At 50.9% G+C, this 10,132-nt stretch overlaps 1 protein-coding gene across 2 annotated transcripts in view; it reads right to left on the reverse strand.

The window, feature by feature from the left end:
- Nucleotides 1–6,214, reverse strand: part of TRAPPC9 (trafficking protein particle complex subunit 9) — a 722,918-nt gene extending 716,704 nt beyond the window's left edge. The window contains exon 1 of one of the 2 annotated variants that reach the window (XM_074387191.1): nt 6,197–6,214. The gene's annotated coding sequence lies outside the window, so the exon portion shown is untranslated. Of the gene's footprint in view, nt 1–5,197; nt 5,339–6,196 lie in introns of those variants that run through there. The other variant, XM_074387190.1, reaches the window with a different exon arrangement.
- Nucleotides 6,215–10,132: the final 3,918 nt, after the last annotated feature.

Raw genomic sequence — 10,132 nt, forward strand, 5'->3', positions numbered from 1 at the left:
CAGAAGCAAAACTTAGGACAATACAAATGTTCACCATCAGAATGATCGTGGTCTTCTAACACAATAGAATACTACAGAACAGCGAAAATAACTGACCCAAGCTACAACGCGGGAACATGACTGAATCTCAAGAGCCAGATAAGCAAGGGCACTGTATTATTCTGTTCTCACACTATCATAAAGAACTGCCTGAGACAAGTAATTTATAAAGGAAAGAGGTTTAATTGACTCACAGTTCCAAATGTCTGGGGAAGCCTCAGGAAACTTATAATTATGGTGAAAAGTAAAGGGGAAGCAAGGCACCTTCTTCACTAGGCGGCAGGAGGGAGAATGCACACAGAAGAAACTACCAAACACATAAAACCATCAGATCGGCCGAGTACAGTGGCTCATGCCTGGATTCCCGGCACTTTGGGAGGCAGAGGCGGGCGGATCACAAGGTCAGGAGATGGAGACCATCCTGGCTAACACGGTGAAACCCTGTCTCCACTAAAAATACAAAATATTAGCCGAGCATGGTGGCACACACCTGTAGTCCCAGCCACTCGGGAGGCTGAGGCAGGAGAACCTCTTGAACACGGGAGGCAGAGGTTGCAGCGAGCTGCGATTGGGCCACTGCACTCCACCCTGGGCAACAGAGCGAGACTCCGTCTTAAAAGTAAATAAATAATAAATAAGCAAACAAATTAATAAATATTAACTATTATCTTTATCATTTTCTTTCTAGGTTATGAAATTCCTCAGTTTGGGGTGTTTAAACATTCACTTTTTTTTTTTTGAGACGGAGTCTCACTGTGTCACCCAGGCTGGAGTGCAGTGGCGCCATCTTAGCTCACTGTAACCTCTGCCTCCTAGGTTCAAGCAATTGTCTGTCTCAGCCTCCCCAGGAGCTAGGATTACAGGCGCCCACCACCACGCCTGGCTAATTTTTTTGTATTTTTAGTAGAGACAGGGTTTTGCCATCTCGGCCAGGCTGGACTTGAACTCCTAACCTTGTGAGCCACCCACCTCGGCCTCCCAAAGCGCTGGGATTACAGGCATGAGCCACTGCACCTTGCCAACATTCACTTTTTTTATAAAATGATGGTGACAATAGATGGTGGTTGTTTTTCAATTATCCTATCTGGATAAAAATTAAAATTAACAACCCTATTATTCACTTTCTAGCTTTTTGGATTTTATCAGTCTATGAAAAACAACTAGGTCACCCTAGACCAAATGAACCCCTGGGTCCCTTCCACTTCTAACTGGGCCCTGAGACATACAGGAGCAGCCGCACCCACGCCATGGTGCAGACCATGAGTATGCCACTGCACTCCAGCCTGGGTGGCAGAGCAAGAGCCCATCTCTAAAAACTTAATTGGTCATGGCCAGGTACGGTGGTTCACGCCTGTAATCCCAGCACTTTCAGAGGCCAAGGCAGGAGGATCACTTTGGCCCAGGAGTTCCACACCAGTGTGGACAACACAGGGAGACTCCATCTCAAAAAAATTAGCTGGGTGTGGTGGCCAACAACTGTGGTGCTATTGCTCTCCAGCCTGGGCAACAGAGCGAGACCCTGTCTCAAAAATAAATACAATTTAAAATGTAAAAATTAAATAAATTTTAAAATGACATGACAAAGATCAGCAAAAAACTTCAATTAAAAAAAAAAGGTCGTGCCGGGAGCGGTGGCTCGAGCCTGTAATCCCAGCACTTTGGGAGGCCGAGGCGGGTGGATCACGAGGTCGAGAGATCGAGACCATCCCGGTCAACATGTTGAAACCCCGTCTCTACTAAAAATACAAAAAAAAATTAGCTGGGCATGGTGGCGCGTGCCTGTAATCCCAGCTACTCAGGAGGCTGAGGCAGGAGAATTGCCTGAACCCAGGAGGCGGAGGTTGCGGTGAGCCGAGATTGCGCCATTGCACTCCAGCCTGGGTAACAAGAGCGAAACTCCGTCTCAAAAAAAAAAAAGGTCAGACACGGTGACTCATGCCTGCAATCCCAGCACTTTAGGAGGCTGAGGTGGGAAGATCACTGAAGTCAAGAGTTCCAGACAGGCCTGGCCAACATGTAAAACACCATCTCTACCAAAAAATACAAAAGCCTGTAATCCTAGAACTTTGGGAGGCCAAGGCAGGTGGATCACCTAAGGTCAGGAGTTTGAGACCAGCCTGGCCAACACTGTGAAACCCCGTCTCTACTAAAAAAAAAATACAAAAATTAGCCAGGCATGGTGGCACGTGCCTATAATCCCAGCTACTCGGGAGGCTGAGGCAGGAGAATCGTTTGAACCTGGAAGGTGGAGGTTGCAGTGAGCCGAGATCACACCATTACACTCCAGCCTGGGCAACAGAGCGGAACTGCATCTCAAAAACACAAAAAATACAAAAAAATTATCTGGGTGTGGTGGCAGGTGCTTGTAATCCCAGCTATTCAGGAGGCTGAGGCAGCAGAATCACTTGAACCCAGGAAGTGGAGGTTTCAGTGAACTGAGATCACACCACTGCACTCCAGCCTGGGGGACAAGACAAGACTCTGTCTCAAAAAACAAAACAAAACAAAAACACCTGACCTCACACCAGTAATCTCAGCACTTTGGGAGGCCAAGTCAGGTGGATCACCTAAGGTCAGGAGTTCGAGACCAGCTTGGTCAGCATGGCAAAACCCTTTCTATATTAAAAACACAAAAATTAGCTGGGTGTGGTGACACACACCTGTAATTCCAGCTACTTGGGAGGCTGAGACACAGGAATCGCTTGAACCCAGGGAAGAGGAGGTTGCAGTGAACTGAGATCACACCACTGCACTCCAGCCTGGGTGATGGAGTAAGACTATTAAAAAAAAAAAAAAAAAGGGCCGGGCGCGGTGGCTCAAGCATGTAATCCCAGCACTTTGGGAGGCCGAGGCGGGTAGATCACAAGGTCAAGAGATCGAGACCATCCTGGTCAACATGGTGAAACCCCGTCTCTACTAAAAATACAAAAAAATTAGCTGGGCATGGTGGCACGTGCCTGTAATCCCAGCTACTCAGGAGGCTGAGGCAGGAGAATTGCCTGAACCCAGGAGGCGGAGGTTGCGGTAAGCCGATATCGCGCCATTGCACTCCAGCCTGGGTAACAACAGCGGAACTCCATCTCAAAAAAAAAAAAAAAAGATGCCTGCTACTGAGCCAGTTCTGGTATCTGAGACTAAGCTAATACAGGTATTAAAACAGCAAAAATACATATCTTCAACTTGGTAGTTTCTCCATAGAGTTAACATAAAACCAGCAATCCAAGAGATCTGAAAACCTGTGTGCATGCCGAAAACTTGTATAGGAATGTTCATAGCAGCATTATTCCTCTTTTTTTGAGATGCAGTCTCACTCTGTTGCCCAGGCTTGAGAGTGCAGTGGCAGGATTTCAGTTCACCTCAACCTCCACATCCCAGGTTCAAGCGATTCTCATGCCTCAGCCTCCAGAGTAGCTGGGACTACAGCAATGCCTGGCTGATTTTTGTATTTTTAAGAGACTGGGTTTCGCCATATTGTCCAGGCTGGTCTCAAACTCCTGATGTCAGGTGATCCACCCGCCTCAGCCTCCAAAAGTGTTGGGATTACAGGCGCAGCATTATTCTTAATAGCTAAGGAGTGAAAACAACACGAATGTCCATCAGCTGCCTGATACACAAAATGTTAAATCCATATAATGGAATATTATTCAGCCACAAAAAGGAACAAAGTACTGATGTAGGCCACAACATGAATAAATTTTGAAAGCACTGTGGTGAGTGAAAGAAGCCATATAGAAAAGGCCACATGTTGTATGATTCCAATAGTATGAAATGCCCCGAATATGCAAATCTATAAATACAGAAAGTAAATTGGTGACCGCCACGGGGCTGTGGGAGTGGAGAATGTGGAGTGACTGCTAATGGGTATGGAAGCTCTTTCTGGGGTGATGAAAATATTCTGGAATGCCAATGGTTACACATACACTAAAAATCACTGAATTTTATACTTTAAAGCAGTGGATTTTATGGCAGGTCAATGGCTCAATGAAACTGTTAATGACACATTATATTTCTGAAACATTTATTGTTTACGTGTTTCCAGACAACTATTTCTCCCTCTGCATTACTAGTCTTCCACACATTAAAAAAAAAAAAAAAAAAAAAAAGAACACAAAACAAAACCTAGCCAGATCTTGAGGACAGCAATAATATTCCTGGGTCCCCAAGATCACGCCCCATCCCCGCCCCGTGCTTTGTTTCATGTTAACAAATAAAGCTGGGCTGGACTAGGAAGTAGCTATTGCTACCTTAGAAACACTGGACCGTCACTAGTTTAAACTGGGGGTGTAGGGGATGGAAGGGAAGTCACTGTCCCATACCTTCCTACTGGGCCACGCTTCCAGCGTTTTAATTCCTCTCTCTATAAAAACATTTGAAGACAGACAACGCATCCTAACACCGGGAAACTTTCGGTTAACAGACATTCACACTGGGAAGGTCCGTGGGGGTGGAGGGGATTGGGGTGGGCTGACAGGGAGAAGATCCAGACCAGCAGGCTGACTTCCTCCTCCCAGGCTTTCCTGGGAAGAGAAGTTGGAGTTGACAGCGTGCTAATCCTGAGCAACGCCTGACCCCGCCCAGCTAGGTCGGAGGCACTTTGCATCTTGGAGACAGGAGGGAAAGGGCTAGTGGAGAAGCCTGGGATCGCAGGGTGGGGAAAGCGCGGGGGACGTGGGCTGGGCGGGTCCCCAGGCCACAGTCGCGTGTCCCAGACTCTGCAGGCTCCAGGGGGCGTAGCCAGGCCCAGGGGCGGGGGGCTCCGGCGCAGCGGACGGCCCCGGAGGGGAAGCCAGGCGGAGACAGCTCGGAGGCGAACAGGGGAAGGGGACCCCGCCGCGGGCTCGGAGAGCAGAGCCTGCCTGGACGGCAGGTGTGGGCTGGGTCCCGGACAGGTGTCCGCCGGGTCTTCGGTGGGTGTGGACACGGCCTTAGACAGGTGTAAGCAGGGCGCCAAAAGGGGCGAGGGCGCCTCGAGCAGGTGCAAGCTGAACCCCGGTCAGACAGCGGACCCGGACAGGTGTGGCGGGCTCGGCCCGGACAGGTGAGGGCTGGGCGAGCCCCTCCGGGACGCGCCGACTCCACGCCAGCCGCGCAGCCCTCCCCGCAGCCGGCGCGGATTCCCTGACCGGGAGCGTCCCCCACCCCCCTGCTTTGCACTTACACAGCCGGTGGCCCCGGGCCCGGAGCGGGAACCCACGACCTGGCGGGCAGCGGGGCCGAGCAGCCTCTGCGGCCACTTCCCCGGCTCGGGACTGGCGCTTCCTACTGGCGGCCGAGCCGGCGCTGCTCCTGCGCGTGCGCGGAGGCCCGAGTCCGGGCCTGCAACCCGCCCCGGGTTTTGCAAGACACGCCAGGGACGCTAGGAAGGAGGAGCCAGGGAGAAAGGAGGGAGGAGGAGGGAGGGAAGCTCGGAGAGGGAGGAGGAGCGGAGGTGAGAAGCGGGGACTGGGAGGGAGGGGACAGGGAATGGGAAGAGGAGGAGGGAGGGAGGAGGAAGGTGAGAAAAAGGAGGGGAGAAAGAAAGAGGGAGGAGGAGGAAGGAAGAGGAGGGAGATGGAGGGAGGAGGGATGAGAGACGGAGGGAGGGAGCACCGGAGCAGGAGAGCGGCGACGTGGAGGAAAGCTTCTGCACCTGGGGTGGCGCAGCTGCAAGGAGGCGCCAGTCCTGTCCACGTCGCTTACCAGCCCCTCAGGGCGCGCAGCTCAAATTTCACTTCCTCCGTGAAGCTCCGGGGTGGAGGCCCCGCGGAAGCCCACTGCAGATCCCCCCGGCGCGCCCCCCGCGTCCCCCACGGGGGGGTGCCCCCCTTTTTCAGGTTGGGCGACTGTGGCGCGCGCGGCCTGGGATCGCCTCCAGGATCTCAGGGCCCGGGAGGCAGGTGAGGTGCGAGCCTGAGCCTGGGCCGGCTGCCCCTGCTGTGACGCGCCATCATGATCCCCAGCTGGCACCTCTGCACTCCCGACTTTCAGGGCCCCAACACTCCATCCACATAAAGGGTTCCAAACAGACGACAGTGGGTAGGACAGCTGTCGTTAGTTCAGGGCCAAGGCGCCAAGCTTGCTAAGTGAAGACGGAACCCAGACCGTTTAAATTTAAGGATTTAAACCCCTCTGGGTTCAAAAATAAAATAAAATAAAGCTGAAGATGAGGGAGACTTACAGACTTCAAATGCCCAACACAAGAGGAATTAGCAGTGGCATCTACAGGGAGGATCCAGAACAGAGTCGCTCTGTTATGTACGTTCAATGCTCTGTGTGAACCTTTTAACATGTGCATGTATTTCTCTTTCAATTAAAAAATCCTGGCTGGGCGCTGTGGCTTCCACCTATAATCCCAGCACTTTGGGAAGCCAAGGCGGGTGGATCACTTGAAGTTAGCAGTTCAAGACCAGCCTGGCCAACATGATGAAACCCGTCTCTACCAAAAAATTAGCCGGGTGTGCTGGCTTGCACCTGTAATCCGAGCTACTTGGGAGGCTGAGGCAGGAGAATCGCCTGAACCCGGGAGGCAAAGGTTGTAGTGAGCCAAGATCATGCCACTGCACTCTGGGCAACAAGAGCGAAACTCCCTCTCAAACAAACAAACAAAAATACTAAAAAAGGGTCGGGTGCAGTGGCTTACAGCTGTAACCCCAGCAGTCTGGGAGGCCAAGGCTGGCGGGTCACCTGAGGTCAGGAGTTCAAGAACCAGCCTGGCCAACATGGTGAAACCATGTCTCTACTAAAAATACAAAATTTAGCCAGGTGTTGTTGGTGCGTGCCTGTAATCCCAGCTATTCGGGAGGCTGAGGCAGGAGAATCATGCAGGAGAATGGCGCCATTGCATTCCGGCCCCAGCGGCAGAGCGAGACTCCATCTGAAAAAAATAAAAGAGGACAGGAGGGGTTCTCTCAGCACATACAGCAGCAAGGGGAAAATGGCCCGAGCCAGCACTTTTCCTTTAAGCCAGTAGGCACTTAGCCACTCAGGGCTATGTGACTAGGGCTGTTTTATTATTCATATGTTTTATAAAATAAGATACTATCCTCATCCCTGCTCAGGGCTAGTGGAAAACCAATTTGGTTTTTATTGAATTGTTTTCTACAGAGTCAGAATGAGTTACAAATAAAACACATCTTTAGGGCAAAACAAATAGAGCTGATTTCCAACAAGCCAGACAGCCAGGAAGTTTTCAACAAGAGGTGCCCAGGGGCTGAGGAAGAATGTCTCCCAGACAACACAAAAACTGCCCAATGAGGCTGCCCCATGCTCTTTTGACTGCATGGAGGCTGTATGCAGTATCTCATGCCCATAATCTCAGCACTTTGGGATCGCCTGAGTCCAGGAGCTCAAGACCAGCCCGGACGACATGGGGAAACTCTATCTCTTGGGAAAAAACACACCAAAATTTGCTGGGCAGGATGGCACAAAACTGTAGTCACAGCTACTCGGGAGACTGAGGCAAGAGGGTCACTTGAGTCTAGCCAAGTTGAGGCTGCAGTAAGCCATGATCACTCCAGCCTGGGAGAGAAAGCAAGACACTGTCTCAAAAAAAAGATTTGTTTTTTTAATGAATAAAGAGTATATGGTGTTAACAGAGAATACAGAAAAGATACCTTTAAAAGGCCACCACTAATGGACGTCTGAGTGCAGAAACTAGGCTCCAAGCTTACCCCAGAAGATCCAGGCAAGGGATCTATTTTTAGTGCTGAGGTCCAGCAAGGATATCCTACTTGGCTGGGTCACGAAAGCGGCTGGTGCTATTTAGGGATTCAAATCCAGGGCTGTCAGACCCCACAGACTGTACTCTTTGCATAGGTCTTTTCTTATTCTTGCTGTGAGTGGAGAAGGCAAGCAAAGTGGAAAGCAAGATTGAAAGCTGGCAAAAGGAAACATTGCTTATTTACAATGTGCACACTTCTATCAATTTATGTTGTTTGTCTCAGCAAATCTGTGGGGGAAGGAGTAGGGGGACGATTACTCTGCATTTTTACCAATGAGAAAACTGAGGCTCAGAGAGTGTAAGAGCCTGTCACAGCCCAGCCTCGACAATCAAATTAGAACATCCAAAGCAGTCCCAGAGCTGTCTAGGGCCTGGGGCTGTGCTCCTTTAGCAGCTTTAGTATTTCTTAAGCATCTCCTCTGAATGGTAACAATTCAAAGAATATACAAAGCCTGCCCTCAAGGAGTTTACAGACATCTAAGGTTGGAAGGAATCTCTAAAATAATCAGGCCCAACCTTACACTCACACTCTCTCCCTTCTACAAAAACCCTAACAGGCAGAAGGCTTTGATGATGTGGCTGTCTTAGTCGCTTTGGGCAGATATAACAAATTAGTAGAAACTTAAACAATACTGACATCAGGGTGCCAGCACGGGTAGGGTCTGGTCAGGGTTGTCTTCTGAGTGGCAGATGGCTGGCTTCTTGTATTTTCACTTGACTTATAGAGAGCAAACAAGCTGTCTGGTCTCTTCTTAGAAGGGCACTAATCCCATTCATGGGGGTTCTGCCCTTATGACTTAATTACCTCGCAAAGGCCCCACACCCATATATGATCATATTGGGGAACAAATTTAAACATGAATTTCGGAGAAAGATGAACATTTGGTTCATGACAAGCTCTACCAGAAAATTTTCCAGTAAACTCAGCCAGAATCTGCTTCCCTGACAAATCCAATCAGGAGGTCTCAAAAATTGGGACCTAGGCATCTCATGCCTGTAATCCCAGCATTTTGGGAAGCCAAGGTGGGAGGATCATTTGATCCCAGGAGCTTGAGATGAGCCCAAGTAACATAGTGAGACCCCATCTCTACACAAAATTTAAAAAATAGCCGGCATGGTGGTACACACCTGTAGTCCCAGCTACTTGGGATGCTGAGGTGAGAGGATTGCTTGAGCTCAGGAAGTGGAGGCTGTAGTGAGCTTGATCACGCCACTGCACTCCAGCCTGGGTCTCAAAAACAAACAAACAAACAAAACCCCTTCACCTTGTAAATAGACTGTTTCAGCCAGCTATAAACAACCACAGGCCTCCTCCCCTCAGTGGCCTAAAGTCACACCACTAATGAGGGAGGAAGCTCGGATTCAACCTTAAGATAAGCACCGAAGTTCATTTTAAACCTCACAGCCCTCTGCAAGGTAACTATACAGATGCTCCTGGATTTGTGACGGTTTGCTTCCCGATAAACCCATCGTACAGTTGAGCCACCCTAAATTAGGGACGCCTGCACCAAGCTTTCAGAGGTGAATGTAAAGTGGAAGAAGGGGTTCAGTGATTGAGCAGCTAGCCAGGATTCCACGACGGGCCTTTTCGTGTTCAACAGCTGCTTTCAGAGGTGTGGAAGCCTCGGAGAGAGTCCCTGGGGTAAGATGGGCTGAGCGTCGCCGCCTTCTGCATGGACACGAGCCTTGAGAGAAGAGAGGAGGTAAGGTGCAAAGGAGGAAAGGCGGGGACGCCGCGGTGGGTGTCAGCCGAAGCGTGGGCTCCTTCAGGACAGGGGTTTTGTCCGACTCGGCTCTCAATCCCCAGCGCCTACACAAGCTCTGACACAGAGTACACTCAGTAAACACAGAGTGAATCAGTTCATTCATTGAATGAACGAATGAATGAAACGCCAGAGCTCGCCGCAGGGGTCCGCTGCCGGCCACGGCCGCCTCCCACCGGCCAATCAACACCGTGGCTCGCCCGCCCCGCCCCCTGATGCCACGCCCACCACTCGCCCCTCTGGATTTCCTCCGGCTGCGTGGAAATCCCGGAACAGCGGATTTCCCCAGGCGCTTCCAGTGGCAATGCGCATGCTCCAGGGCCGGTAGCGCAGAGGCATCATTTTCCCGCGGCGCCTAGGGGACGGATTGGAAAGCGATTGGCTTAGGGGACGGAAGCCGAGCTCCACCTGCCTGACGCCGGGTTCTTGCCGAACCGAAGGTTCATTTCGGACAGCTCTTTCCCAATACCACTCCCGCCCCAACGTTGATCCCAGTCGGAACCTATCCTAAACGAGGCTGGAAAAAAAAAAAAAAGAGGGGAGCGACCGGAAGTGACGCATGAGCGGAGCGGAAAAACAGGCCCAGCGCCTGTTGCCCTGGAAACCGAGCTCTCGGCTTGCGTCCCGCGTG

This window comes from Saimiri boliviensis, chromosome 15 (assembly GCF_048565385.1).
Source record: "Saimiri boliviensis isolate mSaiBol1 chromosome 15, mSaiBol1.pri, whole genome shotgun sequence".
Classification (NCBI taxonomy): domain Eukaryota; kingdom Metazoa; phylum Chordata; class Mammalia; order Primates; family Cebidae; genus Saimiri; species Saimiri boliviensis.